The sequence below is a fragment of the Dermacentor albipictus genome, chromosome 1 (assembly GCF_038994185.2).
Source record: "Dermacentor albipictus isolate Rhodes 1998 colony chromosome 1, USDA_Dalb.pri_finalv2, whole genome shotgun sequence".
NCBI lineage: Eukaryota > Metazoa > Arthropoda > Arachnida > Ixodida > Ixodidae > Dermacentor > Dermacentor albipictus.
The window spans coordinates 41,174,101-41,197,664 of NC_091821.1; the positions used below are offsets into that span (position 1 = coordinate 41,174,101).

Below are 23,564 nucleotides of genomic sequence, written 5' to 3' on the forward strand. Positions count from 1 at the left end.
CTTTAAGGGTATGACGCGATAGCTTAATTGTTCCCTTCAGTGGTTTTTATTCTTACACAGTCACTGCTGTTTGTTGGCATTCATCCGTTTATAACGATTATCACAGCACAGGTTCTGTATTGTTGTATTGGTGCGTGTGAACTGTTGCACTGTGCAGTTTACGCACATAACGCTGCTTGTATATGCACGCACATTTAATAGTACGCAGTGCACTGCACACAATGGAATGTATTTGAGGGCCGCCTTGTCGTGATGCATGCATTGGCTCCAACATTAGTGCACCTCCGTAGACAGCACTGTCCTGCTATGTCCATTGTCTTAATTGAACACACTCCCTACTATCATCAATATCTGTATCGACGCCATGCCGCGCAGACAGCTACTTGTCACTCTGTCGGACGTGAATATCGGTGGGTCGTTCAATGGCCCTATCGTCGGTGCCCATGCTGCTGGAGCTGGGAGACATGGCCCTATCGTCGGTGCTCCAGCACCGACGATAGGGCCATGTCTCCCAGCTCCAGCAGCATGGCCTTGTGATCAGTGAAACGGCAGCTGACATGCTTGACATCGCTGATGCAGTTGCGAGTACGGAATGCCAAGTCAACAAATATGTTTCTACTAGTAGAACCGACCGTTGTCGGCGTCGCAAGCTCGAGTCCGGCACGCTGGCGGAGCACGTCAGGAAACTTCTTAGACACTCGAATGTCTTGATTGAAGTCGCCGACTACTACGAATGGTCCTTTACAAATCCGCGGCTGGAGCTCCTTCACTACAGGGTCCGCTGCCGCCAGCTCGGTGCTCCCAGGCGCCACGTACACGCAGACAATCACTACACCGTTAGAGAGCTGCACAGCATACACTTCGCGCGACTCGTACACGTGTTGGTCGAGTAAGACTTCGGTCGCCTGCGCACCTTGCGTGACGTAATCGCGACGCCAGCAGCTTTGTTTCCGGGCCTTCTTGCCGCTGTAACGTAGCGGAACTCCACAACTTCGTACGGCGCCCCGGGTTCCATCCAAGTTTCCGTGAGGCACAGGACCGTACTGCGCGCGTGCCGAAGTCTTTCGCCACGTCAGTACAATGCGCACCCAGGGAACGCACATTGACACAGGCCACTGCAGAACTGACTGCAGCACGCTGGACGCTGAAACAACATTGCCAGATAGGGCAAGGTGGCATAGCCCATGCAAAGCAAGAGAAATTGTAGCCCAAATGTAGCCAAACACACACAAAAGAAGAGCGAAAAAATTCGTAGCCAAATATAGCCATTCTTATTTGCAGTTTTATTTGTACATATATCTTCGCATTCGACTACGACAATCCCTTTTTGCGCAACCAGTCGTAACAAAACGTCCGCGACGCCGTGACGGTCGACCCTTGACAGCAACAGCGACATCATGCTTGCGCACAGAACGCTTTTGGTTGGCCCCGGAAACTCAAGTTCCGGCGAATCGCTGCAGAGGGCGAACATATCGAAATGAATCTCGAATGTAAGCACGAACAAAAATCTTGGAGGACGCTTCGCCTTCAAGAGTGCAACGCAATAGCATTCAAAGATCCCCGACTGCTTCTCACGCTTCCCGGCAACTGCAGCTTATGTAACCGTAATGTTTACCTGCAAACGCTGGCGGCTAATGCTATGCGCAAAATCGAGCTTTCGGTTTTTCTTTCCCCCGCACGCAGGGCGCCGCGGATGCCGGACGGTGTTGCAAGGAATCGAGTGCACCGTTCCCACTAACGGCGAATTCGGCAAATCGCACCGCAGCACACCGCCCCAATGCACCGTTTCACCCAGTCATCGTCGCCCCAGGGCAGCCCGCTGCGCGCCGGTGCGATTTGCCGAATCCGCCATAAGACAGACCTCAATTGGTAGCTGGAAAAGGGGTTTGTGTTTTAGTTTCCGAGCAACAGAAATAGGTTTTCTCATATATTCAAATTACAGTCCGACGCTATCATGCATGTAGGTTGTGTGTAGTCGAAATTTACCAATTTTCTCACGCACTTTGATAAATTCAAATAGTTCAGTAACGCCCATGCACCAGGCCGAAGGCCTGCGTTGTTCGGGATCATATTTCTCATACGCACAACGACGCCGACGCTGGGCGCCGACACCGAATTTTCTGCAACACGGGGCCCTTAACGCTGGGGCCTTAAAATTCATCTCGCAGGTAAAGTAAGATGGCAGTTAAGCTTACCGTGAGAAACGTGGAGTAGGTCGAAACCTGTGCCGGGCGCGATACTTTACCCAGAAATGATGGCCATGAACACACAGGACCGTGTCATCTATTCGTGCTTCCCTTCTTTCATGCCGGCACCATGATTGTCCAACCCTATTTTATTTCTCTCCCTTTCTGATCATAGTAATGTTAGTACAGTGTACTGCTAAACACCCTTTACTCATTCCGATGCCCAGTGATCGGGTGTCTGATGTCTGAAACTGATAAGACGAAGATGAGACGATGTTGCTGGCGCAAATGTTGGCACGGTGAAGCGCGGTGCAATTTTAAGTGCATCAAAGATCAAAGCCATCGGCTCAGACAACGGTGCACTGAGGGGAGTGGGGGCATTTCGCACACGCACACACTGTTACGAACTTGTACCGCTGCACCACGATTACGCCTTTGTGGTCTCGTAGCGCTCGTCACCCGTTTCGTGACAGAGCGTTGGTAGCGAAGACTCCGAGCCTGGCGTCGATGAGAATAACAAAAGGGACTTTATACATTATATACAGGTTATCATAGAGGACATGAACGGGGTCGGCACTGGGGCCGAGTGCTCACAATAAACGCGACTGTTCTCGCACGACGACGTCCGGCGAAAACGCGTGGCACATCTCACCCCAGTCGGGAGCGACACTCTCTCCCGGTGGGGTCGGCGGATCCTGTTTTTCAGGCAGCGCGTTGCTGCTTTTATAATCCCCGAGGAACCATTGTTACTCAAACGGCCCAATACAAAGTCAGCACACGACGGGCGTCCGAGGGGTCCAACCAGCGACCGCGCTGGCCACCCGGTTCAAAGTTCGCGCGCGCGGTGACCTCCAGGCAAAGGGAGGCGCGGCGCCGGGCTGTCTGGCACACGCTGACACGTCCAAACTTGCGGCTTGCCGAGGCTTCTCCGCTTCTCCCGCAGGACCCGCTGCCTGACGGCTCAGCATCTTGACTTGTGAAGGGAGAATTAGGGCGCTCGCAGGATAGATTCTGCATCTTCCAGATTCGGAATCCGGGCTTGTGGTAATGGCACAACAGCATCCCCGCCCTCAGATAAGGCGCCGGGAAGACGAGCTGCCTCCACGTGGCTCGGATGCCAGGCGCGCACGTTCGTCAGGCTCGTCCAAGTTCACGTCCAGTGTCGGGACGCCAGGTAACTTCACGTGCCCAGGTCCGACTCGCCAGGACAGGAGCTCTGCTCACCACGTCGTCGCCAAGGCACCTTGACCAGCTCCGCTCGGGTCGTTCCTAAGACCTTGCTTCTCGCCACTGGTCCCGCTTGGTCGTTCTGCAGCTTGCAAAACCGACCGGCAAAAGGCAACACCCAACACGAACAAGTGCCCTCTGTCTCCCGTCAAACACCAGACAAGGCCATAATTCAAATCAACCTAACTAAATTGCTATCCCTCTTTTTGCTCCCGCTGCAACAAGAGGCAGGTGTACGATCTAGTACACAAGGCTCAAACAACCAGTTTTCAAATTAACAACACAACAAAATAGAAACAATTAATAATCAGCAATAATAATGACAAATAGAATGGTCCCCTTGAAATCACTTGGACCGAAAACATACTTCTGAGGAAGCAAATGAGGTCATTCATTTTTCCCGGCGATATTTTCGCGGAATCCGAAGCTGCTTATATTTGCGACCCTGCTTATCCGTGTAGCGGCGGTACAATAAGCCAGATTCCTTGCCAAATGAAACCCTCTTTTTTTTCACTCCCCGTTTGACGCTCTTCCTCAGATCGGCTAATGAACAGCCTTCCTGTTGCTCGCGAATCAGACTTTCTCTTTCAACTGCAGCCTGCTCCTGCCGGCTGGCGGAAACCGGAGCGAGTGTGGAGCCCGCGTCGCCTAATTGCGGCGTCGCGTCTATATCGCGGCTAGCACTGCACGCGTCACTCCCACTCACTTCCAGGACCCGCTCGTCTAGGCCAGCCTCCGAGCTCTGCCTCTCCCGTGACTGCTCGCCACTCAAGTTACTGTGATCGGTCCGTGTGCCGCACCGCCTTTCGCTCACCGACGCTAAGTCAAGTTCCCTCGACAGCGGGCGCGCTTTGGATCGCGTGGGGGCCATGTACGCCACGTCGGCAAAGAATGATTTGCCCTGATACCTCAGCAGCTGCTCCGAGCTATTTGAGAAGAGGTAGGAAAATTGCTCCGGGAGGGCGGCTGACACAGCGGCTTCGGTGTTAAGTTTCCCAAATTCTCCTTCAATGATAACCGTTGCGATCGGTAAACAGACGCTCTCCTTCTCGGCCACTTGCCGTATCCTAACGCACTCTCCCGTAAAATCCCTCGAGGAGACGAAAGACGGGTGAACAACGTCCATAGTTGCTGCAGAGTCCCGCAGTGCTCGGCACTTCTTGCCGTTTACCTTAATTTCCTGCACATAGGGCTCCAATAGACGTATGTTCTTGTGAGTTTCCTGTATCGTTGCAAAAGCAATTCTCTCTGGGCAGCTTGCAGCGATGTGCCCTTGCTTTTTGCAATTGTAGCAGGTTAACGGTTTCCGTTTTTCAAAAGAACGCGTCATTTCGTTTCGCTGTTTCGGACCATCGTCATCATTCTGAGATGCATTCTGTCCATCCCTTACAGTTTCTTTGGGAAGGGACTCGTCTTCCCGAAACTCGCGACGCGTGATTTCCTTCCGTTCGTCGGGCTTCCCGTAAAACCCATCTCTTCTATCTGCTTTTTCTATGCGCACTGCCTTGCTGTGCAAGCTGCGGCGGGTGTAATACTCTTCCGCTAACTCTGCTGCCTTGTTTAGCTTAACCTCCTTTAGCCTATCTTGCAGCCAGAGCCGGACATCCTCATCAATGCAACGGTAGAACTGCTCCAACGCGATGCATTCGACAATTTTGTCGCGGTCGTCGTAAACCTCTTCGCCCTTCAGCCATTCCACCAGGTCGGCTTTTAGACGAAACGCGAAGTCAACATTCGACTCCTTACCCTTTTTTGCATACCGGAACCTCTGCCGGAAAGCTTCGGGCGACAATTTGTACTTCCGCAGTAGCGCTTCCTTCACATCACTGTAGCTCTCAAACGCCTCTTTCGATAAGCAAGTTATTACGTCTGATGCCTCCCCAGGAAGCAACGCTAACAGATTCTGTGCCCAAAGGGATCGCTCAATGCTATTCCGTTCGCACACGTGCTCAAATTTCACGAGGTATTTGGCCATATCCTCTCCGACGACAAAGGGTGGAAGTTGATCGCGTATTCTTGGAACATTAGAAGTGAGACTAGGCGCCGGGGAGTTATTTCGGATCTCCAACTCTTTCATTTTAAGCTCGTGCTCACGTCGCTCCCTCTCTCTCCTTTCCTCCTTTTCCTCCTCGCGACGTTGCTGTTCTTTTTCTCTCCTTTCCTCCCTTTCCCGACGTTCATTGATTTCCGCCAAGGCCTCTGCGGCTTCCTCAGTCGTTACGTCCCCAGTCCTCATGACCTCAAGGATCGCATTCTTTCTTTTGGTTGAGCCCAACTCAATGCCCAACTCCTCACAAATTTCGAGAAGTTCCTTCACCTTGTACTTCTCCATCGTTCACACTGTCCTCCTGCTGTTTACCCTTTTTGAATATACCTGCCGTACGCTACTATAACACTACTAGTAAGACATATGCAAGTATTTCACACACTGCCCTGTTTACCCCCTCAGCATCCCCTGGTTTCCAAAACACTCTTACTAGGCTTGAAACACACAAGGTTATCACAATGCAACACCAAATCCTTCCCTAAGCTACTATAACCTGTGTCAGAGAAAGTCTGGTGTTTGAGGTAAACTTCAGGCACTCACCGCGCCGAGGTAGCTGATGCCGGTCAATCCCGTAGCTGCCATCCAGTGTTACGAACTTGTACCGCTGCACCACGATTACGCCTTTGTGGTCTCGTAGCGCTCGTCACCCGTTTCGTGACAGAGCGTTGGTAGCGAAGACTCCGAGCCTGGCGTCGATGAGAATAACAAAAGGGACTTTATACATTATATACAGGTTATCATAGAGGACATGAACGGGGTCGGCACTGGGGCCGAGTGCTCACAATAAACGCGACTGTTCTCGCACGACGACGTCCGGCGAAAACGCGTGGCACATCTCACCCCAGTCGGGAGCGACACTCTCTCCCGGTGGGGTCGGCGGATCCTGTTTTTCAGGCAGCGCGTTGCTGCTTTTATAATCCCCGAGGAACCATTGTTACTCAAACGGCCCAATACAAAGTCAGCACACGACGGGCGTCCGAGGGGTCCAACCAGCGACCGCGCTGGCCACCCGGTTCAAAGTTCGCGCGCGCGGTGACCTCCAGGCAAAGGGAGGCGCGGCGCCGGGCTGTCTGGCACACGCTGACACGTCCAAACTTGCGGCTTGCCGAGGCTTCTCCGCTTCTCCCGCAGGACCCGCTGCCTGACGGCTCAGCATCTTGACTTGTGAAGGGAGAATTAGGGCGCTCGCAGGATAGATTCTGCATCTTCCAGATTCGGAATCCGGGCTTGTGGTAATGGCACAACAACACGCACAGCCGCGCTGCCCGCTCAGCCATCTAAAACATGACTTCGATATGTGTTTCCACTCGATGAGAGCTTTCTCTGAAGCGAGGGTTAGGGCGCCACTTGTAGCCTATACAAAAGCGAAGTCGCAGGTTTTCAGTAGCACAACTATAGCCAACTCACCCAAGTCGTCGCCAAAAAATTTTTTGCTGTAGCCCATTTGGCTATATATAGCCAAACCTGGCAACACTGCGCTGAAGACAGAAATGAGGAACGAAGCTGGATGGATGGATGGATGTTATGAGCGTCCCCTTTGAAACAGGGTGGTGGGTTGCGCCACCAAGCTCTTGTTATTTTATTGCCTAATGTCCTACCTATGTTAAATAAAACAAAAATCCACGATGAATTCCCATAACCAAAGTTTTTGATCTCCTATTGCAAACTTTATTTTTGTACGCCTCCGTTGTTTGTCGTTTCCCTACTTTTCTTCCACAAATATTCCAATCGCCTCTTACTATTCTGTATTGCGGACGTGTTTACTTTTCCCCTGCTCCCGCTGAACCCAAGGGCTTCAAGGAGGCCAGTGATTCCTAAATCGACCACTGGGCAGATGCGTTCACATTCTAATAAAACATGCTCCATCGTTTCCCTAGCTTTACCGCAGCAAGCACATGCTTCTTCTTCGTTCTTATATCTCGCTTTATAGGTGCGTGTTCTAGGGCATCCTGATCTCGCTTCGAAAAGTAGTGAGCTTCCCTTTGAGTTATCATCAATTGTTTCTTTCCTGATTTCGTTTTTTTCCTCTTAAGTAGTTACTCATGGCAGGTTTCTTTTTCACTGCCGCCATCCATGAGATTATTTCAGCCTCTCTGAATTTCCGCTTGACGTTCTTTGTTGGTGCGTTGCGCACCCTACAAGCCGCATATTTGCTAGTAAGCTTCCTAGTTATTTTCTTCCACTGTGAATCAATGTTTTTCCTGTACAAGTACCTCAACACTCTCCCAGCCCATTTAATTATTTTCTTCCATATTGCTCAGCCGTTCTTCGTAATCAATTTTACTGTGAGCTTCCCTCACTTCAAAACTTGTCCAGCCCATATCACCCTGCACAGCTTCATTTGTAGTCTCCCCGTGAGCGCCCAATGCGAGGCGTCCCACTGACCTTTGGTTCCCATCGAGTCATGATTGTGCCCCTGATTTCAAGCAAACAACCGCATTTCCAAATGTAAGTACTGGAACCATTACACCTTTCTACATACCCCGGAGCACCTCGTACCTATTGTATCCCCATAATGCTCTGTGTTTCATAATAGCCGCATTTCGCTTCCCCGTTACTGTTATTGTTTTTTTTACTGTTTTCATATATATATTGCCTTCGTTTATCCATATACCAAAGTCCCTATATTCTGTTACGCGAGGTATTTCCTGGCCCTGTATTGTCACTGTTTGTTCACTGTTTTCATTGAATACCATAACACCTGATTTGTTAACGCCAAATTTCAGACCTAACTTATCGCCTTCCTGTCTACAGATATTAGCCAGACGTTGCATATCACTTTGCTTGTTAGCTAGCAACACAATGTCGTCCGCATAAAACAAACCTCGAAGCTGAAACCTGAACGTACCGGCGTCTGCAATTGGTCGCCTTCCTTGACTTAGCTTGCGGTGGCTGGTCGAAAATCGCGACGGCATGCAACGGAAAGTTAAGAATGCTGCTAAAACGGATCCTCAGCAAAGAAGAGTTGGCAGAGGGAGGTCGTACACGTGCCGAAAGTGCTCGAAAACGTTACGCGGCCACGCAAAAGGTTTTATTGTATACGCAAATAAACCAATGGTCTCCAGCAGGTGTGAGTAGCCAGTGCCTGAGCGATCGGCGGCAGCCATCTTTTATTCCTTTTGGAACAGGGCAGGGGCCCTATAACGTAAAACTATTCCAATATGTTTCTATTCCAATTTCCTGACGTCAAATTTGCGTAACCAACAACGCAAGCACCGGGCGGTCACCCACAGGGTTGTCTGAACAGACCAACCAAACGCTCTCCTCGTTCATAGGAGGTCACTTTTGTTTGCTTGAAAAACGAATAACATTGCCTACACTGAGCGGCTTGTCGTATCTAATTGGCTGACTAGAGGCGAGGAGAACGCTCAAGTGGAGAGAGATTCGATGGGGCCGAGCCACTGCACTGAAAGTCGATAACCGGATGAAGAGGCTGGTGCCGGCGTCTACAATTGGTCGGCTTTCCCTTACTTAGCTTGCGGTGGCTGGTTGAAAATTGCGGCGGCATGCAACGGAAGCTCAAGAATGACGCTTAAACGGACCCTTAGCAAAGAAGAGTTGGAAGAATGAGGGGGTAAACGGGCCCAAAGTGCTCGAGAACGTTACACGGCTACGCAAGAAGTTTTATTATACGCAAATATACCCATGCTCTCCGGCAGGTGCGAGTAGCCAGCGTCTGAGCGATCGGCGGCAGCCATCTTTTATTCCTTTCGGAACGGGGCAGCCTGCGGTTATTCCGAAGAAAATTCAGTTTTGTTCGGCATATTAATGCATCTTTATCGCGTACACGTCATTTTGACGCGGTGAGTTCCTGCGGTTTTGTGACGTCGCGTGACAGGCAGGTGAAGTGGGTGCAGCCCGAAAACTTTTTACCAATAGCCGAGGGTTAATGGCCAAAAGGGGGCGAATCAGAAATAACTGTTTTTATTTTTTCTCTCAAATCATGCATAATCAGTGTGCACACATTATATCATCTGGGGACGTATCGCGGTTTTCGTGACGTCGCGTGACAGACAGGTGAAGTGGGCATGGTTGAAAAAAGTTTTTGACCAATCGTGGAGGGCTGATAGCAGAATTGGAATAGAAAAATTTGGAATAGTTTTACGTTATAGCGCCCCAGCTTGCGCTATTCAGAAAAAAATTCAGTTTTGTTCGGCATATTAATGCATCTTTAACGCGTGCGCGTCACTTTGACGCGGTGAGTTTTTGCGGTTTTGTGAGGTCGCGTGACAGGCAGGTAAAGTGGGTGCAGCCCTAAAACGTTTGACCAATAGCCGTGGTCTAACTGCGAAAATGCGTCCAATCAGAAATAACTATTTTTCTTTCGTTCGATCCAATCATGCATAATCAGTGCGCACACGTCATATCAGAAGAGGAGCTATCGTGGTTTTCGTGACGTCGCGTGACAGAGAAGCGAAGTGGGGGTGGCTGAAAACCGTTTTTGACCAATCGCGGAGGGCTGATTGCAGAATTGGAATAGAAAAGTTTGCAATAGGGGCGCTATAACGTAAAACTATTCCAAACTTTTCTATTCCAATTCTGCTATCAGCCCTCTGCGATTGGTCAAAAATTTTTTCGACCACCCCCATTTCACCTGTCTGTCACGCGACGTTACAAAAACCGCAATACCTCCCCATCTGATATGATGTGTGCATACTCATTATGCATGATTTGACAGAAAAACGAAAAACAGTTATTTATGATTCGACCCCTTTTCGCCATTAGCCCTCGGCTATTGGTAAAAAGTTTTCGGGCTGCACCCACTTCACCTACCTGTCACGCGACGTCACAAAACCGCACGAACTCACCGCGTCAAAGTGACGTGTACGCGATAAAGATACATTAATATGCCGAAAAAAACTGAACTTTTTTTCGGAATAGCCGCAGGCTGCCCCGTTCCGAAAGGAATAAAAGATAGCTGCCACCGATCGCTGAGACGCTGGCTACTCGCACCTGCCGGAGAGCATGGGTGTATTTCCGTATAATAAAACTTCTTGCGTGACCGTGTAACGTTTTTAAGCACTTTCGACACGTTTACTACCTCATTCTGCCAACTCTTCTTTGCTGAGGGTCAATTTTAGCTTCATTCTTAAGGTTCCGTTGCATGCCGCCGCGATTTTCGATCAGCCACCACAAGCTAAGTAAGGGAAAGCCGACCAATTGCAGACGCCGGCACCACCCTCTTCATCCGGTTATCGGTTTTCAGTGCACTGGCTCTGCCCTAGTGAATCCCTCTCCAGTTGAGCGTTCTCCTCGCCTCTTGTCAGCCAATTAGATACAACGAGCCGCTCACTATAGGAAATGTTATTCGTTTTTCAAGCAAACAAAAGGGACCTCCTATGAACGAGGAGAGCGTTTGATTGGTCTGTTCAGACAACCCTATGGGTGACCGCCCGGTGCTTGCGTCGATGGTTACGCAAATTTGACGTCAGGAAATTGGAATAGAAACATATTGGAATAGTTTTACGTTATAGGGCCCTAGCTTTACGTTATAGCGTCCATGCATACGCACACGGTGGGTGAAGCGCTTATACTGCATAGAAAGTGAATACGGCCTATTTCGCTCCCCTATCAGTGCAAACTCACCGGCGGATTGGGTAAAACAGCCGCGGGAATGAGTGCGAGATCAAGAAGAAACACGTTGAATGCGAAATATGGCAGCGAAGTCCACGTTGGCTGTGCACCGGTGTCATAAGAACACTATTGGCTTGGTGGACCTATATGACAATTCCCTTGCGAGTAGGCTGCTCTTTGAAGCAAGAACTGGTGCGCTCCGTATATTTGTGCGCCTTCGAAGCATAAGCAATGATGTGAGTGATGTGCGGTGTCGGGCGTGCTGAAAGGACGACGAAAACATTAAACATGGTGTGCTACGGCGTGAGGGCATTGGACCGTCTGTCGCGCAGGGTTTATCCCTGGAGGCTTCGATTAGACTAGTGGAGAGGACGGTGCATGCGGTGTAGACAGAGCCGCAGTCGCGGAGACGAAGAGGCGCCTTGAATGCTGGCGAGCGGCACTTGCGGATGGGAACCAATGACCCATGAGTGAAGCGTGTTCTTGTTCTTGTTCCCTAGTGAAATGGCGCAACCCACTCTGGGGGATCGGCCATGAATCCGGGCGGTGAAGGAACTGTTAGCATTTTTTTCTGAATAAATTAGGGTGAAATGAAGTAAGTATCTTGTAACAGGGATTTAATGTATCTACTGTTACAGGTATGAATAATCAATTATCTAGATATTTTTTGTGAATTTTGTAAACATTATAAGAATGTTGAAGAATTCTAACATGCAATTCGTTTTGTATCTCGCAGAAAGGTGCCGAGGGCTTCAAAAACGTTCCTGTGGCTGTAACCTAGTTCGGTAGCCCCAAAGGAAAGCATTATAGGAAGAGTCAAATTCAAGCCAAGCTTTTGGAAGGGTTTTCCTAAAAATCTTTTCCGTGGAATAATGAAACAGCGGCACGTCAAAAAGAAGTGTTCCGGAGATTCACTCTCATTGCACAAAGGGCACAAGGGCGATATAGCCAGACCAGACCTGTGGAGGTAAAGGTTCAGTGGAGGGACTCGGCACCGTAGTCTTGTAATCAATACTTCAATTTTTTCTAAAGGAGCACCATTTGTTGTTCCAAGGAAAACTGAGATGCGGAAAATCAGATGTTGCCAATGATGATTGCGCGAACTTATTTGTAGCAGTATATTTTCTTAATCGCGCTGCAGTGATGACAGATGACGAAGGTAAAACGGGGATTATAAGACCATCGTGAGGATGCTACTGCGAGTGTACCTGCATATTCGTTTAATGCTAGGCCTTTGTGACGTGGCACACACACTAAACCAACGAGACGTAAACGTCTTGGGAGAAGAGAATAGAAAGTTTTTAATGAATCTGACAATTCTTCACTATAGTGAAGAAGAGACAGAAAGGCAATCAGTTAAGATTATGGCTGATGACAGAGACGGTGGGAATTTGCGCAAAGCTAAAATAATTTCCAATAATTCCGCCTGAAAGATAGGCGTGAAATCAGGTATATAGCCGAATCGCAAAAGACCAATTTAGATGTGGTTATACAATGCCCACCCCTCCTTTTCTTCACAGACGGAAGCATCAGTTGTTATAACGGTCTTTGTATCCAGATGTACAAGGTGGTCTTCCAGAATACTATTCAGATATTGATAGGGAAGATGTGTAGCATTATTTGGAAAATATCATCGAATTCAATTTTAGCATCTGTAACCGAGGAATTTAGTAAGACCACCTCGCATAGGTGAACGTTTAATGGGTCCAATAGTTTTTTAGCGAAAACAACTTGAGGGCAACGGGAGCGATTCCAATGACAGTTAAAAAATGAAGCCGGTTCTTTAACGAAAACATATTGTGATCTCCACTGTGGTGATGCAGATATCTTTAGAAAAGTTTGTACTGATAGGATATGAAATGGCATGAGAAGAGAAAGCAGGCGTGCTTCTTGATATAAGATATATCGCGACAAATTTAGGAAGCCCAAGACATAAACGTGACGCCTCTCGTTCTAATATAATCAGAGGCCGAATTTTGTATGCAGGTCCGCCAAAAAACAAAACGTAGCCAAACTCCATTATCAGGCAAGCATACGTGCAATAGATCATAATGAGAACATGCCGACGCAACCCTGATCGATTGCTGCCGAGTCTACACAGCAGTTCTACTGCGCGTGCTGCCTTTGAGGTAATGTGCTCTATATGTGGACTTCAATCAAGTTTTTCGGTGTAAATTACTCCCAGATATTTAAGTGAATTCACCTGTGGGATACTGTCTTGTCGATAAACAATCGAAATTTGCACAGGAACGCTTTGAGGGAAAACTAGGACGGCGCTTTTTCTGATATTAAGAGAGAGGTTAATTCCATCAAGCCACATTTCTAGGCGGTTCATATGACTAGAGTTTGATACAAAACATGTCAGTGTACCGATGCAGCAAAAAATTCAATGTCGTCGGCGTATATGTACACATGCACATCCTGTTGTAAAAGTACAGTGCTCATTAAAACATTGAACAGCGACGGAGATAGGACTGATCCCTGCGGTAGACCTCTTGACTGTTGATAAGTTGATGAAGACAATCCGGGTAGAAAGCAGTCAAATTCCCTGCCGCCTAAAAATTCATAAACCCACGCGACAAAAGATTTTGGCAGGCCAGCGTTCTGAAGCGCGTTTATTAGGTTCACATGTTCTACACTGTCATAAATACGCCTTAGTGATATCCGCCTTAGTGATATCCAAAGTGAATAAAGTATAAACAGCATGCAAGCGATCTTGCACGCCGCAGCGACAAGCGACGCGATGGAGATGGCTGTCGCGTTCACTAGTCGCCTACAAGTTGTACCTCATGCGAGCGATGACTTCGAGCGACATCTCCCCAGTGTTGCCGGTATGAGGGCAGCAGTATAGGCGCCGAAACTAGCGTGACGCGTGCTTTATTAACTTAAGTTGATATGTTTTACTGTAAAAAGCAGCATAAATTATTTCTGAAGGTCTTCCAGTAGGTTCTTATCTTTGCATGTATAAAAATTCAGTCGTTTGCTCGTTCCGTGCGACAATCGGAAGTACTTGAGTTATGTAGATCCAGTTCAGGCTTCGCGCTATTGGCTAGTCGCTCATAGCACTTCCGGGCGACGAGCGACGAATTCTAGATTTGCAGAACCGAGCGATCGCGCGACGGGTCCGAGCGATCTGTTCACGCGACGGCCCGATCCTTCGCTCGAAGCCGTCGCTCGTCGCTGTCGCGCACAAAATCGCGCTCATGGGGTTTAGCCTTAAGTCACCGCTGCGGCCGCCTTGCAGATGCATGCATCGCAACCTACGCTGACAAGCTTCGTGGAAATAGACCTACCCGCCGTGGTTGCTCAGTGGCTATGGTGTTGGGCTGCTGAGCACGAGGTCGTGGGATCGAATCCCGGCCGCGGCGGCCGCATTTCTACGGGGGCAAAATGCGAGAACACCCGTGGTGCTTACATTTAGGTGCACGTTAAAGAACCCCAGGCGGTCGAAATTTCCGGAGTCCTCCACTACGGCGTGCCTCATAATCAGAAAGTGGTTTTGGCACGTAAAACCCCATAATTTGTAAATAGACCAGCTGAGGATGAGGCCATCACCGATTATCTAATTGATGTGAGTGAAGTTGTGGATGCAACCGGTGAAACACCCGCTGAAGCTCATCGACAAGAGGAGATTAAGCCTTCATCGGCTGACCATAGCCTTAGCCCGAAGCCTGCTAGTGAGGATGAGACTAAGTTGCCTGACGACGAACCAACTGTGTCATGGGCAGAATAGCCACCAGTTCAAGATCGCCCACCGTCAATGGAATCTGGACCGATGTGCGAGGCCGCTAAGAAGCGTCCAGCGCCATCTGACAACCCATCGGCCTCGGGAAAGGAGGTCCGGGTTCTCAAAGTGTCAAAGTTGACAAAACCGCTCCGGGGAACGCGTACTCATGCAGATGTCTCTCGTGTTAAAGTGCAACAAAAGGCCGCCAGTGCATCACCTCATCAAGAAGGGAGTGGTGCACCTCTGGGGCAGCGTTTAGACGCTGCATCAACATAGGTAACCATGGCGGGCGCTCTTCCCTTCCATTTTAGTACTCGAAATGTCCGTGGCTTACGCAGTAAGCGACGGCAAGTACAGTTTTTTTCGTTTGTTACGCAATAGAAAATTAGATATTGCTGCTATCCAAGAAACAAAGATTGAATCCGACGAAAACACAGAAGTAGCTCTATCTCCATTCCTATCTGACTATAATGTTTCTGTAAGCCATGTAGTAAGCGTTTTCGCAGGTTGTATGTTATTTGTTAAAAACATTTACAATGTGACTTGCTGTATTTTTTATAGATAGGGAAGGGCGACTAATATGGTGCGATATTGATATCAGTGGTATGAGCTTTAGATCTGTGTGTGTTTATGCCCCGAACAAGTTACGTGAACGAGGGTGTTTCTTCTTATCTCTAGAACATAATTTGTGTACTGATCGTGCATTGGTCCTCTTTGGAGACTTCAATTGTATATGTAACGCGAAAGATCGTACGTAATTGAAGCTGAGACATGATCCAAGTAGTGATGCGTTGCAACGCCTGATATGTGACTATCGGCTTGTGGACATTGGAGAAAATCAAAAGGCGGGATGTGGCTACACGCATTTTTAAGGTAGTACCTCGCATGCAAGGCTTGATCGGATTTACGTTTCACTTAGCGCGTTATATCTCTTATATTTGGTTACACTGTGCACCCTGTATTTTTTAGTGACCATTGCCTAGTCTCAGTATCGTTTGGTAGGCGTCGCTACCAAAGTCGGCGTGTGTGCTGAGATATAGCTATGGCTGAGAGTTGTGGAAATTTAAGAACCAATTACTTTCGCGTGAGTGCTTCCTAAAGCGCGTTATGAGCTCATCTGCCATGCCGCAAGGACTTGCCACTCTTTGCTGCGTGGGAATTATTCAAACAGGAAGTTAAAATTATAGCTATCGAAGAATCATCAATATTGGCCTTTGAAAAGAAGAATGGTTACAAAGCATCGTTGTCTGACTTTTGCGTGCACTAACATGTCTTTAAACCTCCTGTTGCGGCGATAGGTAACCCTTGGTACATCCGGGAACGTTTCCTCAGACCCTCGTTACTTGATAACACTGGGTGGTATTTTCGTAGGATGTTGTTTATGTTTGGGAGTGCATTAGACTATTTTAGTATAAAGGCTGGCGGTCTGTCAGATTCTGGTGTAGGCTGTTTCTTCACTAATTCCGAGTGTCTCTCCAATCTTGACGCGACATCATAGGCTCTATCGAGAGCAACTTGTGGATAGTTTATTTCTGCTAGCGTTGTTTTAGGCTCATTTAGGTGGTGCATATAATCGTGACCTTTCCTGAGGATTCTTTTTTATTCGTTTCGCTTGTCCGACAAAAAATCCTTGCTTGCAGTGTCGCGTGTGATGACTGTTGTAGTCTAAATATTGCTGGCTATCCGTAGGCTTCCGGTAAAGCGTCGTTCTCGGTTTTCCGTTTTCTATGTAGACCGTCGTGTCCAGGAAGTTGATCTGACTAGGAGAGTGGTGAGCAGTAAATTTAATACTATAGGGTGATAGCGATTGAAATGGCTAATTAAGTTGGTTAACGCGCTTGTGCCGTGTTCCCGTATTATAAATATTGTTACGTGTGAAAAGACACAGGCGAAAGAGGCTATTTGCAGGCTATTTACACTGGAGCCAGACAGCCAGGCCGACCCTCGCTCGCGCTAAGGGCAGCGACCAACTTCATCTTCGTTCTCGCGGCGGCCCGTCTCTTGAGCATCGCTCGATGATATCGCAATACTACCCCCACCCCCCACCCCCCTTTTGGTGGCAAAAGCGCCGTCCCGGTGCTGTTAAATATCCAAGGCGCATGGAGAGTTGTAGGGCTTGAGTCGGGCGACGTGGTCAATGTCACTGGTTGTCACAGCGAGGGACGTAGTGGGCGTGACTAGAACGATTTCATGGGTGACATCGGTCACTTGGCGGAGTACGCGATATGGGCCAGTGTAACAGGTAAGCAGTTTTTCACAAAGGCCAACTTTACGCGATGGTGACCAAAGCAACACTAGGGTTCCGGGCACAAAATGGACGTCACGGTGACGGAGGTCGTAGCGTTGCTTCTGTTTGTCTTGAGACACTTGTAGACGAGTGCGCGCAAGTTGGCGAGCATGGTCAGCATGGGCGATTGCATCACGGGCATAATCGCTAGTTGAAGCTGTGGCGGACGGAAGCACAGTGTCCAGTGGTAGCATCGGTTTTCGGCCATACAAGAGGTAAAACGGGGAAAAGCCAGCAGTTTCGAGACGGGAAGAGTTGTACGCAAAGGTAATGTAAGGTAGAGGGAGGTCCCAGTCACAGTGGTCGTCTGAAACGTATTTGGATAGCATGTCTGTGAGGGTGCGGTTCAAACGCTCAATGAGGCCGTTCGTTTGGGGGTGGTAGGAGGTGGTAAATTTATGTTGTATTGATCAGGCACGCATGATGTCGTCAATGACTTTGGCCAAAAACGTACTGCCACGGACTGTTAGCAATTGACGCGGAGCACCATGCACCAAAATTATATAATGTAGGGGAAGTCCGTAACATCAGTTGCACAACTGGTCGGAAGAGCGCGGGTTACGGCGTAGCGGGTCGCGTAGTCCGCCGCTACTGTAACCCACTTGTTTCCTGATGTAGATTCCGGAAATGGGCCGAGAAGGTCTAAGCCGACACGATGGAAGGGCTCGGCAGGGATGTCCAGCGGCTGCAAGTAACCAGCGGGAAGCTGGGAAGGCTTCTTGCGTCGTTGCCAAAGTTCACAAGCGGCGACGTAACGTCGTCCGGAACGGGCAAGGCCAGGCCAGAAAAAACGACGACGTATACACGGTCATAGGTTCGAGATACGCCGAGGTGTCCTGCCATTGGTACGTCGTGAAGCTCTTCTAGAATGGTGGAGAGGAGGTGTTTAGGTACTACAAGTAGGAACTCAGAGCTGTACGGATGAAGGTTAGGACGGTACAGGATACCGTCGCGGAGGGCGAAGAGGCGTAGAGCAGCATCGGCCGGAGTGTGTTCAAAACGGTCGATGAGTGTTCTGATGTAGGAGTCACGGCGTTGCTCGTCGGCGAAATGAAGCAGCTAGGATACAGAGAATACGCAAGAAGCACTGGCAATATTGGAGGAGTCAGAGTCGTCAACAGGGTAACGCGACAAACCGTCAGCGTCTTGGTGCATGGCGGCCAGACTTGTACACCACGGAATATGAAAATTCTTGTAGCCTCAAAGCCAACCGACCAAGCCGGCCTGTAGGATCATTTAGCGAAGAGAGCCAGCAGAGAGCATGATGGTCAGTGACTACGGAAAAAGGGCGACCGTAAAGGTAAGGACGGAACTTCGCAACCGCCCAGGCAACAGCAAGGCATTCTCGTTCCGTAATGGAATAGTTGCGCTCCGATGGTGCTAGGAGGCGGCTCGCATAAGCAATAACGCGATCCTGGCCACGCTGACGCTGGGCTAAGACGGCACCTACGCCATGGCCGCTGGCATTTGTACGCAATTCTGTAGGGGCATCAGGGTCGAAGTGGGCGAGAATGGGTGGTGAGGAGAGAAGAGTAACGAGACGAGAGAAGGTGGCGGCTTGTGAAGTACCCCGCACCTCCACCAGAATGTTACGTGTGAAAAGACACAGACGATAGAGGCTATTTACAGGCTATTTACACTGGAGCCAGACAGCCAGGCCGACCCTCGCTCGCGCTAAGGGCAGCGACAAACTTCATCTTCATTCTCGCAGCGGCCCGTCTCTTGAGCATCGCTCGATCATATCTTAATAATATGTTGTCAATGTAACGAAGATAGGTGCGGGGCTCTAAAGGGTAGGATTTCAACAGGTCTGCTTCAAGCTGTCCCATGAAAATGTTCGCATACGTGGGAGCGAATGGTGTTCCCATGCTAGTGCCGAAAGTTTGCAGGTAGTGAATAGAATCGAATTCAAGATAGTTGAGCGTGAGAACTAACCTAAGGAGCGACAGATAAACTTCACTAGCGTAAACTTCCAAACAACTGAGCAACCACCTCCATTACAGAAAACTCGACTCTAATCCAACTTCAGACTACAGCAATGCTGTGAAAAGCACAATAGCGGAGCTCCAGTCCCGACGTGGGACTAGCCGGGTGCGCGACGAGTTCGCGTCCTCGCCGGAACTCAAATAAAGTTATTTTACTCGTCAGCCTTGCGATTCTCGCTGCCGCGCGCACGGAACGCCTTTCGAACATTAATGCCATCGAAATTTCGCGCGATGCCAATGTTGTGTCTCGTTTACGGCTGCACTTCCCGTGACCACCCAGCAGGGCAATGCGGATTTTCCGATTTCCGTCGGTAAAACGCGATCGACAGCGCCGTGAAGCCTGGATTAGGGCTGCACTTTGTGACAAGTATGTAGTGGCATATGCAGTTTAGCTCTCTCTTTTTGTCATTACTGACTCATGCGAATAATCTCGACGAAGACGCATATGTATGTTTGAGCTAGCGAGACAAACGATCTCTGAGCTCGCGCAACCTGGTAATGTAAAACGCGAAGTTCTTTTTTTTTTTCTGTCGTCTCTGTGCGTCCGTCGCTATAGGACGCCGTCATTTCGCAACTTCACACCGTGCACAATTACAGCTATATAAACGCTCAGCGAATGCTCGTGCTGTCGGCGTAGTTATCCGTCTGAGCCAAGCTCACCTGCACTGCCGGGCTGACGTGGGAAACAGCATGCACTGTGGAAGTAGCTGGTAGTGCTAGTTAACAGTCGTTGCTAGTTGTCGTTTCGTCCTTCTTGTCGGCACCAAGTAAAGTCACATTTACTTGCAGAAGGCTTTTATGTTCGTTTAGCGAGTCGGGATGTAGTACGGTATGTACTAAGGCTCACTTGTGCGGCATCTTCTGGAATCGGGTGGCGCGTCTTACTGTGCAATTGACACATTTCAGGGGCGCCTTTGCTGTCGCCCAGACATCTGTTCATACTGACACGTGTTATTGTTTATCTTTTTCGGGTGACCGCTTTTCAACGTCAAACAAATCTTATCGCTCAGCGCGGGCCGCGCCCGCATGTATCGGAAGTTTCTCGAATGTTATCGATCGTTCTATCCGCTGTCTGTCGTCGCCGAACCTTGTATAATCTGATTGCACGTATGCGCGATGCGAATGGTGTTCGACCGATTACTCTCGAACGTTCGATGGCTCATGTATAAACGCTGACGCGCTTGACCCGCTGATCAGATTTCGACGATCGCCGACTGTGTTCGCCGCTATCGCCGTGCTTCAAGTGTAGCCTGTTTTTTTGTGGACACATGTTCGGCCAATAAAAGTTAGTCTCGTCCTTTACAGCATTGCTACTATGTTCGTTGCCGCCACGACTGCGTGACAATACCGACGATGTTTGTGTACACGCACCAGTTCAAAAAAACATAGCGGTCGGCCGCTATGTTCGTACCGCGGCGCGGTCTAATGCTATCTTCGGCTGGTCGCTTCCATCCCCCGAAGCAGAGTCGGGCAGATCCAGCGTTCCCCGAGCTCAGAGGTAGAGGACGAGCGCGCAAGCCAAACGTGCGAGTCGCTCTCGGAGGAGGCAATGGCAGATGCTAAACCACGTGACTACTACCAACGTCCGATGTTTCGCTTATCGAAAGCTCCCGGCGCTGCCGGGAAAACCGGCGGACGCGCCGGCGGGACGAGCGTTCGTCGCAGTGGCCTAGGTTGCCTAGGTTACGGTGGGCCGTCGCCAACAGCAGCGACGCGGCTCTGCGATGACGTTTCAATTTCGACGACTGCTCCGACGACAGGGCTCGGAGCGCCTCAGAGCGCTCGAAGGTGGAGTAGAGCAATCGAGAAGAACCAGCCGAACGCAGGGTGGGCACCCTCTTTCAACCAGCCGAAGACAACGCCGCTCGCGAGAGCGCTCCAGAGCGCTCAGAAACGACCAGTCGAAGATGGCATAAAAGGAATACAGGCGCCCCACAAACAGGGGGTATCACCGATTTTGGTCATTCTGACCATTTTGAAGCGAAAAGCTTCACTACGCTAGTCAACACCGCGCTTCGCGCGAGCCGGCGTATGTCGGCGCAGCTGGCCGCCGCCGACTCCGTCGCCTGACCTTCACGCGCGGCGCAGGTGGCCACTGCCGCGCGCTAAGCGTCATCGTTTGACGTTCGCCGCAAGCGCGTCTTTATCGCGGAGGCCGACTATATCACCGCTTGCCAGAGGATAGGCGTGCGCATTCAACATGGAATGCGAAGAAAGTGATACTACCGATACAGAGAGCTGTGATTATGGCTGTACAGAAATCGCAAGACAATGTGCCCAACAATGATGAATAAAGAAGTTTAATAATCCTGCATTAAACTTACGGTATATATCATTGATAAGCAATTTGCATAACTACACAATGCACCACGTATAGCATAACAATATGCTAACGAAAGCATATCCGTAAGTTAAACCATAGGCATATCCATAGGCTAAATCATAAAGCATAATCATAAGTTAAACAATAAGCATCACCGAACCTTTTCGCTTCGATATATCCAGGCTTAACCTTAGCTAAGGCCCAGCCACACTTTTATGGCATTTTTGTAGATGTACACAAACTTTATGAGGGTAAATCACGTATGCAAATGCAACATGGCATTCTGTTGGCCTCCCCACTGCCTGTGTATGTATGTACGCCTAGCACATGGCACACCATAAAGCAAGACATGCAGTGGTGAAACGTGATATTCGCCTCAAGAACTGCACCTCATGCCATATTCGAGTCATGCGCTTTTGTGCGTATCATATTGTTTTATTACTTATTCACTTTACGCCACAGGTGCAGCCGTTTCAGGCCAAGGAGGAGCTTGTAAAGCGTTGCCGAAGCTCTTCTTACAGCCGTAAGTCACGCTGAAGAAACCTCCGGGTAGAAAGCATTCACCAGCGTGCTCGATGGCTAGCTGACGATGACAAAATATGACGGCGCGTACACGTTGTTTCGGCCTTGTCTCACACGCTGCTTGTTTGGTCGCGATAGTCTCGCGTGGGGCGGCTGTCGCGGCGAGAAGCGGCGCCTGCAAAATTGTTTCTAGTGGCCACCGCACGATGGCGCCACAATGCATCGCAAAAGGCGGATTGCAGACCCCACGCCACTGCCAAAGAATATGGAACAAAGTCAATCGGCCAGGTGACAGGCCTACGTCAAACGCCATAAGAAATATAAACACCAACTACGCGAGGGCAACGACCACTATGGTAGGTGCCATATAGTCTACGTGGATGCTCTTATTGGAGGACCAGAGGAGGGTCCAATGATTAGTCCGGCGTGGACAAATATGAAAGCAACTGAACGGGGCAGTAAAGTCCACCTCACGAGAGATGTCGTCCACAGGTCTAGGGCAGAACTGTATATGCCATCCTAGATTTTGCCAAGCATACCGAATCCACTGGTCACAAATTTTCAAGAGATGCTAAGCACCACGTCAGTGTTTACACTCTCAAGACGCCTGTACATCTTGTAAGGACACTCGCACAGACACCGCTGTGGTCCAACTCCGCCTCCACGTACGTCGTCAGCGCGACCAAGGCCACGATTTGCATTTAACTGGATCCCGGGGCGTATGGGCATACCAGGAAATGAACGGGACCGTTGACTAGCGTGCGCCGTGATAATATCCGTTCAGTCGAAACCGACCAAACAATTGCCGAACAACGTACCTGAAGACACGTAAATACACATTCAGTGGTACGATCCCACGGAAGCAATATCCGAAGTCAAACGCCACCGGCGCAGCTATCTCATCACTACGTCCAGCCCCATGGATATTCCTCCCCTTCCCTCTCAAGCAGCTACATCGGCAGCAGGTTTCGCTCCCGCAGGCACAGACTGGAACCCTCCTTACTCATTTCCTCGTGCAGCGTTTCCGCAGAAAATAGGAAGACCCTCGAAGCCTGGAACGTTCGCATGCAGGTACCTGCAGCGCCCGCAACACCCGGGCGGACCTCTAACACCTAATCGGGGACTGCCTCTGTCTTCTGGCCCCGGGCAAATGGCCCTTGCTTCGCTCTCAGCGGAAGATCTCCCTCCAGACCTGGGCACTACCGAGACAGCAGCGCTGCGACCGCCAACGAGCTATGGCCGTCACTGTATGAACTATTGAATGACCTCGAGGCTACAGCCACTGGGACCAGGCTTCTTCATCTCGGGTGTACCAGCGAAAGCATCAGACCCCATAATGTAGATAACTAAGTCTATCCTATCACCGCTGTCTCCCTTCCCTTTTCACCTCCGCCACTTCCCAAACCAATTCAGCGCAGCTCTTTAAGGGCAAAACTGTGAAAGACATGTAAACAACAACTTACGTAAGTACCGCATGTGCGAATCGACGCACCGGTCGTGTCGTTACCACGCTGTTCGCTACCAAAACAGCCCTAATGACAGGTCTATAATATGGGCCTTAGTCAGGTGGTCACTAAATTTAATGTCCCTGTATATATTTGCTAATATTGCTAATATTTGCTAAAGTCAGCGCTGTGTATGTCGTCTATCGCTGTCCTTGTCCTTCGCGCTGTACGTTATTTTTGA

The 23,564-nt window shown here is 49.6% G+C and overlaps 1 protein-coding gene and 1 long non-coding RNA gene across 3 annotated transcripts in view; one reads left to right on the top strand and one right to left on the bottom strand.

Annotated features, from left to right (window-relative positions):
* The window catches only part of LOC139061134 (uncharacterized), a 123,245-nt gene extending 120,940 nt beyond the window's left edge, over positions 1–2,305 (bottom strand). Inside the window, exon 1 of the long non-coding RNA XR_011515223.1 lies at positions 2,196–2,305. This is a non-coding gene — a long non-coding RNA (uncharacterized lncRNA). The remainder of the gene's footprint in view (positions 1–2,195) is intronic.
* LOC139061129 (uncharacterized) overlaps positions 1–23,564 on the top strand; it is a 73,537-nt gene that overhangs the window by 43,626 nt on the left and 6,347 nt on the right. The window lies entirely within an intron of this gene.